General features: G+C 46.0%; 1 protein-coding gene across 1 annotated transcript in view; it reads right to left on the reverse strand.

The window, feature by feature from the left end:
• The window catches only part of LRRC4B (leucine rich repeat containing 4B), a 147,868-nt gene extending 138,159 nt beyond the window's left edge, over positions 1-9,709 (reverse strand). Inside the window, exon 1 of the mRNA XM_029584924.1 lies at positions 9,378-9,709. The gene's annotated coding sequence lies outside the window, so the exon portion shown is untranslated. The remainder of the gene's footprint in view (positions 1-9,377) is intronic.
• Between the last annotated feature and the right edge of the window lie 3,919 nt (positions 9,710-13,628).

Below are 13,628 nucleotides of genomic sequence, written 5' to 3' on the forward strand. Positions count from 1 at the left end.
GGGCCCTTCCCTATTGCTGCTATCCCTTGGCAGCCCCGTTCCTCGTGGGGGGGGATTGTTTACGAACCCTTTGCCTTGCGCACTACATTGCGCATCTGGCGGCTATGGCGGCCCCTGTTGGTAGGCAGGGAGCAATTTTCCATGATGACCCATGTATTTTCTAATCTTATCCTGCCTCTTAGGGATTGCTCCAAGGCTCGCCAACAATGGCTCCAGGCAGGTGTTCGTACTTTGGGGCATGTTTACAAGCAGGATGCTGTGGTTACACAAGACTATTTACGGCAAAATCATGCTTTGGACCCTATTGATTTTCTTTTATATGCCAAGGTGTCTCATTTCTTGCGCAAGGGGGTGCGGGAGGGCTCTATCCGGACTAGAGGTACTCTTTTTGAAACTTTGTGCAAAAATGCATCCTCTATCCGGGGAGTGATTTCCAAAATTTACGCCCTTCTCAATGGTAGAAAATTGGATCATGTGCGCCACCGGACTTTGTGGGAATCGGACTTTAACCAGACCTTGGAAGAAAAGGATTGGGAACGGATCTACACCTCCGCCCACAAATGCTCGATCTCCACAGGGCTACAGGAAAACTGCTACAAAATGCTTTATAGGTGGCATCTCACTCCTGTTGCGCTTCACCAATTTGCCCCTGACATCCCTGACACTTGCTGGCGAGGATGCCCGGATAAAGGCACGTACTTCCATATATGGTGGACATGTCCCAGGATCCGACAGTGCTGGGGAGCGGTACTTAACTGGGTGGCCCAACTCCTTCATGTGCACCTTCATGTTGACCCTTGGCATGCCCTTCTGGGCGCCCCGCTTCCGGACGTCTCTCTTTCTACTCAACGGCTAGTACTACAAGTGTTTATTGCCACGAGATCCGAGATTGCGCTTCACTGGAAGCGGGTGGATGCTCCAGCTTTAGCTACCATTCAGCATCGTCTCTACTCCTATTACCAGTTGTACAGACTCACGGCTCTTCATCAAGACCGTATTCATCACTTCAGGAAAATATGGGATCCTTACATTCGCTGGTTGGAGCAGATGGGAGAATCAGGGGTATGAGTCCTGTGTGCCTGTATTGTTAGAGGGGGTCTCTCGTACGGGGGCTCTGGACATTTAGTTTCCTTGTATCAGGATGTCTGGGTTCTTACGGGCTCTTCTATAGTCACAAGAAGGCTTTTTGTGGCGAGGTACTGTCGATGTGTTCTCTGGTGAACTCTTTTTACTACTATAGTTTCTTTTTATACCCTTTGCTATGTGCCATTCTCCCATACATCTCCTTTGCTTACATTTCCTTTGCTTTCATTCCTATGTTCCTTTTTATGGGGTCAAAATAGTGTTTTACCTCCCCTATAGCTTGCCCGCTATTGCATTGGTCAGGGGGGTGGGGGGTATGGGAGGGTGGGTGGGTGTATGGTTGGGGTATAACATGGAGCCAGTTGATGCTTTTTCTGTTCTGATGTCAATTGAGGTTTGACCCACATTTTGTTTTTCACTTTGCTCAACATGTATTATGCTTCATACCTTGTATTGTTCTCTTTCTGGTTCCAAATAAAAACAGTTTAAATATAAAAAAAAAAAAAAAGACAAGAAAGAATTTTCACAGTGGAAAAAGGTAAACAGTGGAGTGCCTCGGGGATCTGTACTGGGACCGGTGCTTTTCAATATATTTATAAATGATCTGGAAAAGGGTACGATGAGTAAGATGGTCAAGTTTGCAGATGACACAAAATAATGCAAAGTAGTTAAATCTTAAGCATATTGTGATGAATTGCAGGAGGACCTTGTGAGACTGGAAGATTGGGCTTCCAAATGGCAGATGACATTTAACGAGGACAAGTGCAAAGTGATGCATACAGGGAAAAATATATTATTTATTTATTTATTGGGTCTTATATACTGTGACTCAGGTTCTATCATAACGGTTTACAGCAATAAATACATTAGGTTCTATCTTAGGAGTCACCACCCAGGAAAGAGATCTAGGCATCATATTGGATAATACATTGAAATAGTCAGCCCAGTGCTACGGCAAATCAAAAAAGCAAACAGAATGTTAGGAATTACTAAGAAGGGAATGGTAAATAAAACAATGGATGTCATAATGTCTCTTTATCGCTCCATGGTGAGACCACATCTTGAATACTGTGTGCAATTCTGGTCGTCGCATCTCAAAAAAGATATAGTTGCATTGGAGAAAGTGCAGAGGAGGGTGACCAAAATGATAAGGGGCATGGAACGGCTGCCCTATGAGGAAAGGCTAAAGAAGTTAGGGCTGTTCAATTTGGAGAAGAGACGACTGAGGGGGATATGATAGAGGTCTACAAAATCATGAAAGGACGTGAAGTTAATGTAAATCAGTTATTTATTCTCTCAGATAATAGAAGGACCAGGGGCCACTCCATGAAGTTAGCAAGTAGTTAATTTAAAACAAACTGAGGAAAATTATGTTTCACTCAGTGCACAATTAAGCTCTGGAATTCATTGCCAGAGGATGTGGTTATGGCAGTTAGTGAAACTGGGTTTAAAAAAGGTTTGGATAAGTTCCTAGAGGAAAAATCCATAAACCGTTATTACGATAATTATTAAGGAATGGTAGCTTGTGATGTATCTAATGTTTGGATACTTGCCAGGTACTTGTGACTTGGATTGGCCACTGTTGGAAACAGGATACTGGGCTTGATGGGCCATTGGTCTGACCCAGTATAGCATCTTATGTTCTTATAAGTAGGTCTTCCTGGGACAGACAGAAGTCTCCAGAACGTATCGACCATCATCATTTGAGTCTGGAGAACAAGGAGAAATGTGAAAAAGTTGTATTCTACTCCTTATCTTGGTCTAAGAACTTTTTTCTTTTCCCTTGTATTCTTTCTCCGGTCTCGTTTTCTTGCTGCCTCACTCTCTCTTCCCTTCCCCCATCATCAATCAGGCTCTGAGAGACTCCAGTCAATCCGTACTGGCCGCTTCATACAAGGAAGCCAAGTAACTAATTATCTCCAACTCTAATGCAAAAGGTCAAGAAGAAACATTTGATGTTTTTATTTAATTGATCGTTATCTCGGGTTCATTAGTCTGAGCTCATATAGGCAAGTAATGAGAGGGAAAACACTGGTTGTTTTTACAATTAATTAAAAACAGAAAAATAAGAAAAGAAAAACCTTGGTTCTAAAGAGCAGATCTCTTACACTACAGAGGCCAGATCTCACTGTGGAGATAAAGGCCTCAGCCTAGAAATAGGAATCCACAGTGGAGAGGGGAATCAATCATGAACATAGGGCCTTAGCCTAGACAGAAGAGTCCATTGTGGAGATGGGGCCTTAGCCTAGAGACAGGAATCCATCATGGGATATAGACGCTACTGGATCCAGCTCCTTACGTGGTGTCAAGATTCTTAATTTCTTTGGTCTATCTGTTGGCGACTTACTTTAGGGCATTAGTTCTAAATCTTGTCCAGGAGGCACAGCTAACTCATCTAGCTTTATAGATATCCAGAATGAATATATATGAATCGAGTTTAAGATTTTGACCTGGGGTTTTCAATGTGTACGTAGCTAATTTGTTATCGAAATGTATGACCATTTGGTTGTTAAGGTCATCACAACAGCAGTTGCTAGATAAACCATCTAGTAGAGTTAAATTGACATTAACTTGAAAATGGCATTTAGCTATTATAGTCCAGCTCTATGAAAGAAGTTGCCTTTAGTGGTTAGAAAAGAAAACAATTAGTTAATGTTTCAGAAACAAGTCACGGCCTGGGTATTTACCCAGACCTAGATACTAGCTACTGTTTACTCTGTTGAGGAAGTTTGAGTTTGTAGATTTCGTAGGCCAGATTGACAAACTAAAGAGTAGCAAATTACCTGGATCAGATGGTATGCATACTAGGGTACTGAAGGAACTAAAAAATGAAATTTCTGATCTATTAGTTAAAATGAGTAACCTATCATTAAAATCATCCATTATACCTGAAGACTGGAGGGTGGCTAATGTAACCCCAATATTTAAAAAGGGCTCCAGGAGCGATCCGGGAATCAATAGACTAGTGAGCCTGACTTCAGTGCCGGGAAAAATGTAAACTATTCTAAAGATCAAAATCGTAGAGCATATACAAAGACATGATTTAAATGAACACAGTCAACATGGATTTACCCAAGGGAAGTCTTGCCTAACAAATCTGCTTCATTTTTTTGAAGGGGTTAATAAACATGTGGATAAAGGTGAACTGGTAGATGTAGTGTATTTGGATTTTCAGAAGGTGTTTGACAAAGTCCCTCATGAGAGGCTTCTAAGAAAACTAAAAAGTCATGGGATAGGAGGAGATGTCCTTTCGTGGATTACAAACTGGTTAAAAGACAGGAAACAGAGAGTAGGATTAAATAGTCAATTTTCTCAGTGGAAAAGGGTAAACAGGGGAGTGCCTCAGGGATCTGTACTTGGACTGGTGCTTTTCAATATATTTATAAATGATCTGGAAAGGAATACGATGAGTGAGGTGATCAAATTTGCAGATGATACAAGATTATTCAGAGTAGTTAAATCACAAGTAGATTGTGATACATTACAGGAGGACCTTGCGAAACTGGAAGATTGGGCATCCAAATGGCAGATTAAATTTAATGTGGACAAGTGCAAGGTGATGCATATAGGGAAAAATATCCCATACTATATAGTTACATGATGTTAGGTTCCATATTAGGAGCTACCACCCATGAGAGAGATCTAGGCTTCATAGTGGATAATACATTGAAATCATCGGCTCAGTGTGCTGCGGCAGTCAAAAAAGCAAACAGAATGTTGGGAATTATTAGGAAGGGAATGGTTAATAAAAACAGAAAGTGTCATAATGCCTCTGTATCAATCCATGGTGAGACCGCACCTTGAATACTGTGTACAATTCTGGTTGCCACATCTCAAAAAAGATATAGTTGCGATGGAGAAGGTACAGAGAAGGGCTACCAAAATGATAAAGGGAATGGAACAGCTCCCCTATGAGGAAAGACTAAAGAGATTAGGACTTTTCAGCTTGGAGAAGAGACGGCTGAGGGGGGATATGATAGAGGTGTTTAAAATCATGGGAGGTCTAGAACGGGTAAATGTAAATCGGTTATTTACTCTTTCAGATAACAGAAAGACTAGGGGGCACTCCATGAAGTTAGCATGTGGCACATTTAAAACTAATCGGAGAAAGTTCTTTTTCACTCAATGCACAATTAAACTCTGGAATTTGTTGTCAGAGGATGTGGTTAGTGCAGTTAGTGTAGCTGAGTTTAAAAAGGGATTGGATGAGTTCTTGGAGGAGAAGTCCATTACCTGCTATTAATTAAGTTGACTTAGGGAATAGCCACTGCTATTAATTGCATCAGTAGCATGGGATCTTCTTGGTGTTTGGGTACTTGCCAGGTTCTTGTGGCCTGGTTTGGCCTCTGTTGGAAACAGGATGCTGGGCCTGATGGACCCTTGGTCTGACCCAGTATGGCAATTTATGTTCTTTGCAGGTTACAAATGGGTAGATAGGTTTAGAAAAGCATGTGCTTGTTTTGTAATTGTGTTTTAGTTTATATATTGTATTCCACTAGGATAGGAAACCGAAGAGGGCTTCGCCTCTTTACTACATCGTCTTCCCTCTGGCCTGCTGTGGGCAGATGTTTGCCTTTTTCATCCCTTCCTAGTGGAAGGCCTGCCCATGCCCCTTTTGGGATGGGGTCTTGCTCCATATACATTCGGGGGTGAGCGTGCTCAGATTCAGAGGGGAGGCGACACTGCTGGGCTTCCCAGTCCGCCAAGGGTTGGGAGGGTGGAGGGATCCCCTTGCTGGCAGGGCTGGGATTAGCTCCCATGACCAGTTAATAGTGGGCAGTGACTGCTGCTGGAGCTGTCTCTTCCATCACCAGAAACCAGCGGAAGTGGCTTTGCGGCTCTTTTGTGGCGAAGCATTGGTTTGAGCCGTTTGGAGGAAGGACTGAGATCTATGGCGAGGGCTTTGGCATGGACACCGAGTCAGTGGGAACCTCACGAATCGGACCGAGAGACTCTGGATTTTGCTGTAATCATTTTTATTATGCTCTTTGTGAGTTTCGTCACCCTCTTTTGGATTTTTAAGCTTCAGTAAAAGGCTTTTTGATTGGAACGCCATCACTGGACTCGGCCTGATTTCCGTGCGCATGGCTTGGGCGTGTGCCAGGGGCTGAGTTACCCGCTTCTGCACCAGGGGCCCAGGAGGTTTATCCCACCATCACCTGATGGATGAAGCCCAGCATCCCAAGAGCTGGGTCAGCTGCATGTGAGGGTCCGGGCCGTGATAGAACTACGTGACCCCCTTATTGTAGTGCGCACCACCAAGAGGGGTTACATGAGTTAATAAAATGAAGTGGGTCTCATCAGCAAAGCCCAAAGAAAATAAATGAGTTCGTCCTGTTCTCAAGTGTTAGATACAACAGTTCAACTGCATGCAAGATCAAAGGCTTGGACCTCCAGTGGTTGCTAGGCCGATGCCCTTCTAGTGCTGTAGGATTTGATTTCAAATCGGACTGATCTTTTGCCTACTGCGAGATGTGATCCAATCTAACCCAGCTTTATCTATAAACTGCTAATCCATGTGTAACCCCTGTGCCAAGGGGGGGGGGGGGGGGGGGGGGGGGGGGGAGTCGGGACAGGATCTCCTGAAAGGCCAAACTGGCAGAAGACACTTCCAAACAGTACTTATGCTCCAAAAAAAGTACAAAATTTTATTTCAACACACAGAAGTAACGGTAGCCAAATCATAGCCCGTGTGCATATCCACGCTTCTTGCCATCTCGGTAAGATCAGAAGCAATCACAGTCCAGAATTCCTAACTCTCTTGGGCTGAAAGGTTATTCCGAGTCGGAGGGGAAGCCCGGGACCAAATTGTGCAGAGGTTACTCCCGCTTCCCCTTCACAAACGGTCTAGATTTTTTCACTTCTTCACAGGGGGCCCACTCCAATCCACACCGCTTCTCCTCACTTCCTTGCTCACAGTCCCTCTGTCTCAACGGGGGGGGGGGGGGTCCTGGGTAGATGACCCCCCTTCTAAAACACAAAACTCTTTAGAAGTGGCTAGGATTTCAGACACCTCCCTTCCGGAGCGCCTCCAGAGACCGTGCATCCCACCGGGGCCGTTGGAGCCAGGGCTAGTCCCGAGTCACGGGATGAAAGAGCCGGCTGGTGCCCCTCCCCGTTCCTCAGAAAAATCTCCAAGCACAAAACCTCCTCTCTCTTTCTTCCAGTAATTCTTGACCTCTGCAGCACTTCAAGTCCAAGATTGAAGATCTCTCTCTCACACATTTGTATTCCTCGGTCCCGCTGACGCTAGCACTTCTGGGGGAAGCACCAGATGTTTCCTTCCTCATACTTATGGCCTGAACCCTCCAGAGATTCTCTTACCCCTCAGCTCCTCTCTCAGTGATTGGCCCCTTTCACCGGCCAAATCCCCCATTTTTACAAAGCTTCAACGCTGGTCCACATTCATGCTTCTCTGAAACGTGAAGGAATCATGAGATACAGAAAATGCTCATGCGTGCCGTTCACACAGGGTACATGCCTCCCCCGGGGCTGTCCTAGAACACTATCTGGAATTTTCCCAGGTCAAGGACCAGGATAGACTTTTAACCTTTATGAAAAGCCACACGCTAGACGGTTCCCAACCCTGTCCTGGGGACCTCCCCCCCTCCCAGCCAGTCAGGTTTTCAGGATAGCCACAATGAATATGCATGAGAGAACATTTGTAGGTTATGGAGGCAGTGCATGCAAATTTTCTCTCATGCATATTCATTGTGGCAATCCTGAAAACCCGACTGGCTGGTGGGCCCCCCAGGACAGGGCTGGGAACCACTGCCTTAGAGAATGTCATGCCACTGAAATCCTCTGCCCAGGGCACGACCTTCCCAATTGTAAAGTGCATCAAACATTGTAAAGCAAAGTCTATTTAAACACATAGAGCCCCATATCAATACAGAACCAGTGTAATAAACACAGAAATCCAAGCCTTAATAAATTGAAACATGAAAATACATATCTAAATATTACAAATGGTCTCATCAAAAAAAATTTAAAAAAAAAGTCAAATAAGAAAGTAAATAAAAACAGCAGTCTAGAAGAGTGTAAACAATAGGACATGGCAAGTCACATCAACCCTGCTGCCTCATAGGAGTTCATCAACGCAGCAGCTAGTAAAGGTTGCAATAATTAATCACACAACACACAGGATATTAGAATTTAACCAGGCCTTTTTATCTGTTTGCTAAACACCTGAAAACCCAAAATAAAGCAAATGGTCGTCCTCTAGCAACATCAAGCCAATCAATGAGATAGAGTTACAGGCAAATCTACCTCATGCATATTCAGTGAGTACATCCTGAAAACCTGACTGGCTAGATGTGTCCTGAGGACTGGATTGAGAGCCCCCTGGCCTAGACTAGAAAAAGCTCTATTTAATATTTTGTTTCACGTACCAGTGGCATCGATAACAACCTGTCCTCAGGGGATGTTCGAGTCATATGGCTTACGAGCCATCAGAGGAGATCTAAGGGATGCTGGAGCCGATCCATTCACAAGCCACCAATACAATCTTAAACCTTATGTGAGTTTCAACAGGTAGCCAGTGCAGTGAAGTCACATTTTACAGCACCGCAGCAAGGTGATCCTCGCTGAGGAGCAGTAAAGTGCTCAACCATGTTCACACTATGCTGGCTTTGTGTAACAGACACGTGCACACACACGCATACCTACACCTGTTTGCCTTCCTAGGCTAGCAAGCTATTCTTTCCATGAGCCACTCTGGCTACACTATTCACTCAAGCACAGGGATGCCTGGTTACATAGTGATAGGCTTTATTATATATAACATGGTGTTCATGTTAAGCATGTTTTTCCAGAAATTGGGCAGCTAGACAGAGGAAAAATGATGACATTTTTGGGCCAAGCTTGCTGAGAGGTGCAGTTCTAAAGGAATCTGGCCTGGGGGAACCAAATGCAAGAATTCATTTCTATTCTGCTTTTTCAGACACGTCAAAACAGATTCAGGTAGGAAACTGAGTAAGGAGCAGAGAAAAGTGGACAAGGGAAAGAGAAGCAGGCAGAGAAAAACAGGAGGCAAAAAGCTGCCAGGAGGGCAGCACTCTGGAGGCTGGGCAGTGAGGCCGAAGCCCAACTGGACAGGGCCAGCAGAACCGTATAGGCGATTAGCCTGGGACAGCCCTGCAGGGCATGGACTGGCTTGGGTAGTACCAGGAAAAGTAATGCAATGGCACCATCTAGTGGCTGAGCGAGGAACCCTGCGAGAACTCTACAATATCTCAAATGCACAAATTAGGTAAAAATAAAAGGGGTACATTTAGCACAAGTTTCAAACTTACCCCTTCTTTTATGGAAGAGCGAACCAGAAATAAAGGCTGCAAAGGAGTTGATGTTGAGCCCTCCCGTCTAAAGCATATGTCTGGCGTTGGGTAAAATGTGTGACCAATAATACCGGCGTGACCAGCGTGGAAAGTCTGAAATAGCAAAGCAACGATTGTTGACATTCAACACAACCTCTGCACCAGAGCACTCAACAGCCACAGACCCCAAATTAAAAAAAATAAAAGGCTCCAACAGTGAGTTAGGGAACTCTGGCCAATCAGTGCCATAAAAGGTGGGGCTCTTCCCCCATCCCTCAGCAGAACGTGGGCAACGAGTGCCAAAGGGGGCAGGGACCTTCTGGAAGAAAGGTCCTCCGCCTCTCTTCCACCGCCGGAAGAATGTAACCAATCATAACAGTAGGAGGGAGGATCCTCCATCTCAATCCCACCCCCAGGAAGAATGCAGCCAATCTGTGCCATTGAGGGCGGGGATACGCCTACTTCCGCCATCATTTACAAGAATGTAGCCAATCAATGCTTCAGGGGTGGGGATTAGCCGCTTCTACCCACTTCTTGGAAGAATGTGGCCGTTCAGTGCTTCATCCCCCAAGACGAATGTAGCCAGTAATACAATAGGAGGGAGGATCCTGCATCTCCCTCCCACCCCCCTGGAAGAATGCGGCCAATATGTGCTATTGGGGGCGGGGTTCCTCTGTCTTCCCCCACCTCTTAGAAGAATGTGGCCAATATGTGCTATTGGGGGCGGGGTTCCTCTGTCTTCCCCCACCTCTTAGAAGAATGCGGCCAATATGTGCCATTGAGGGCGGGGATACGCCTACTTCCGCCATCATTTACAAGAATGTAGTCAATCAATGCTTCAGGGGTGGGGATTAGCCGCTTCTACCCACTTCTTGGAAGAATGTGGCCGTTCAGTGCTTCATCCCCCAAGACGAATGTAGCCAGTAATACAATAGGAGGGAGGATCCTGCATCTCCCTCCCACCCCCCTGGAAGAATGCGGCCAATATGTGCTATTGGGGGCGGGGTTCCTCTGTCTTCCCCCACCTCTTAGAAGAATGCGGCCAATATGTGCTATTGGGGGCGGGGTTCCTCTGTCTTCCCCCACCTCTTAGAAGAATGTGGCCAATCAGTGCCTCAGGGGGCGGGGATCATCCGCCTTGATCTATCCTCTGAAATATTGTGGCCAATGATGCCCAGGATTCTGGGCTTGATGGACTCTTAGTCTGAAACTGTACGGCAATTGTCATATTCTTATGTCATTATTATTAACAATCCTTTGAGTAGTGCATACCAGATGTACAAATCAGTGTATTCTCATTCTCCTTATGAAGTATTATTATTCCTTTGTGTAGTGCATACCAGATGGACACAGCGCAATGCTCTCACATTCCTTGTACAGCATTTTATTTCCTTTGTGTAGTGCAGATGCGATGTACACCGCACGGTGCTCTCACACTCCTTATGCAGAATTATTATTATTCCTTTGTGTAGTGCAAACCAGATGTATACAGTACTGTTCTCTCATAGTCCTTATGTGGTATTATCATAATTATTTATTTTTGTGTAGTGCATGCCAGATGTACAGCGTTTTTCTCTCACGATCCTTACGCAGTATTATTTTTCCTTTGTGCAGTGCATACCAGATGTACACAGTGCTGTTCTCTCACGATCCTTACGCAGTATTATTTCTCCTTTGTGCAGTGCATACCAGATGTACACAGTGCTGTTCTCTCACGATCCTTACGCAGTATTATTTTTCCTTTGTGCAGTGCATACCCGATGTACACAGTGTTGTTCTCTCACGCTCCTTACCCAGTATTATTTCTCCTTTGTGTAGTGCATACTAGATGTACACAGTGCTGTTCTCTCATACTCCTTGCAAGGTATCATTGTTATTGTTATTATGTAATCCTTTGTGTAGTGTATACCAGAGGTACATAGTACTGTTTTCTTACACTCCTTACATAGTAGTAGTATTTAATCCTTTGTGTAGTGCATACCAGACGTACGCGGTGTTGTTCTCTCTTTCCCTATGCAATATTATAAGGGTTTTATTTATTTATTTATTTAAAATCACTTATATCCTGCACCCTCCAAAATTTGGGCCGGGTAACATAAAAACATTCATAATAAAACAAAAAGTCATTTGGATTCCCAACAAAACTATTGGATTAAATGGATCAGATGTCTGGCAAGTATAGAGAGAAGATCAAATAGAAGGTTTTAGGTGCCTGTACTCTGCTTTATCAGGTCCTGGAATGCCTTATTGGAAAGGAATCTGAGGGCTTTCCAGAATGCCTTGGGGGTCATCTCTCTTGTGTAGGGTGATGAATTCCAAAGAGTGGGGCCTGCAATGGAAAAGGCCCCCTCTCTGAAGGCATCAAGATGGGCCAACCGAGAGTAAGGAATTTCAAGGAACTGTTTGTTGGATGAACAGAGGGCTATATGTATAGTTTGAAGGTGGTGTTGACCCAGGGTGAAGAAACATGTTGTTGTGTCGGAGGTGGACCCTTGGGCTGCGGTGGGGTTGACGCAACCTGTAGGCAAGGACCTCCGGGTGCCCACTGTCAGCAGGTGGAGTGGGCTGAAGCTAGAGGCCGCTGGAGCTTCACCTATACCAGCCCTCGTTCCCCTCGGGTTGAGTCTTTGGGTGCCGAGGCTGGCAGGACTTAGGTGGGCCTCGAGGTTAGCTAGAAATGAAAAGTGATTCGGCCCAGAGATAGCAGCCGGTATATGGCGTAGTCCTACCCTGGACTGGATTTGGTACTGGAACTCAGGCGCCAAAGGAACAATGAATAACTGGAGGCGCTCAAGCAAAGGAAGGCCTAAGCCTTGTAAGTCCACGTCCAGAGGATAGGCGAGAGGAGGCGTCACTGACAAGCTAGGAGCAGAGCCGGCGGCAAGTGGAAGTTGTGGCAAGCAATGTAGAACTCTGGACACAGGAAGGTCTGTAACATAGTCGTTCAAAGCAAAGGTCAGGGCACAGAGAAGGCAGGCGTAGTCAATCACGGCGATGGTCAGGGCACGGAGAAGGCAGACGTAGTCAATCAAGGCGATGGACAGAGCATGGAGAAGGCAGGCGTGGTCAATCAAGGCAATGGTCAGGGCACGGAGAAGGCAGGCGTAATCAATCAAGGCAATGGTCAGGGCACGGAGAAGGCAGGCGTGGTCAGGCATAGCGGAGGTCCGGGGCTGGAGAAAAGCTGAAGAGTAGTCAGGCATAGCAAAGGTCCAGGGCTGGAGTGAAGCTGAAGAGTAAGCAGGCGTAGCGGAGGTCCGGGGCTGGAGGGAAGCTGAAGAGTAATCAGGCGTAGCGGAGGTCCAGGGCTGGAGGGAAGCTGAAGAGTAGTCAGGCGTAGCGGAGGTCAAATCCAAAGAGTTAGTCCAACACATAGATGAAACAGGAACAAGGAGAACAGGAACCGGGAACCACAGGAAACAGGAACACATCGAAGAGACGATTCTAGGATCAGCAATGAGTACTCGGAGACCTGTTGCAAAGGCGACGCTATGGAGCAAGGCCCGAGCTTTTCTACACTGAAGAGTCTGATGACAGCATCCGAGTCCGTGGCCAGGTTCCCACCGCGGGCCCTTTAAAAGAACTAATGATGCACACGCGCGCGCCTAGGAAGGGGCGCGGCGCTGATGATGGCGTCTTTCCGCGGGCCACACGGAGAGGCCCGACAAACAGGGACATCTTGGCTGGCAACACTGGGTAGCGTGGCACAACCGGAAGCACCGGAGGGAATCCGAGGTCAGAGCTGGCGGCCCACTGCCGCCAGCAGCGAAGAGCCAAGAGCTGGAGTATGTGTGAAAAGGTGAGAGGGCCGCGCTGCGGGGCTGCCGCGGGCAGCACGTGTAACACATGTATTACGTTATGGATAATTGAAATGAGTTTTTATTGAGTATGACAAAATACCGGAAGCCGGTGCAGTGAGAAAAGTACAGGTGTAATATGATCATGGATGTTTGTACCTCTGTTATTTGAAGGGCACAAATTGAATTTTGAGGTGGGCCAGTGAATGAGGAGTTGCAGTAATCAAGGGAAGAAAGGATGAAGAATTGGAGCACAGTTCTGAAATCAATGGGATTAATCAATGACTTCAGATGACATTAAAAAAAGCTTCAATTTAACAAATGAACCCTGGACAGCAGAGCCGGTGCAAGGGGATTAGGCGCCCTAGGCACCTTCTGTCTTGCGTCTGCCCTCCCCCCGGTCACACCCCCACCCTGATCTCGCTGGGCCATG

This window comes from Rhinatrema bivittatum, chromosome 19 (genome assembly GCF_901001135.1).
Source record: "Rhinatrema bivittatum chromosome 19, aRhiBiv1.1, whole genome shotgun sequence".
Classification (NCBI taxonomy): domain Eukaryota; kingdom Metazoa; phylum Chordata; class Amphibia; order Gymnophiona; family Rhinatrematidae; genus Rhinatrema; species Rhinatrema bivittatum.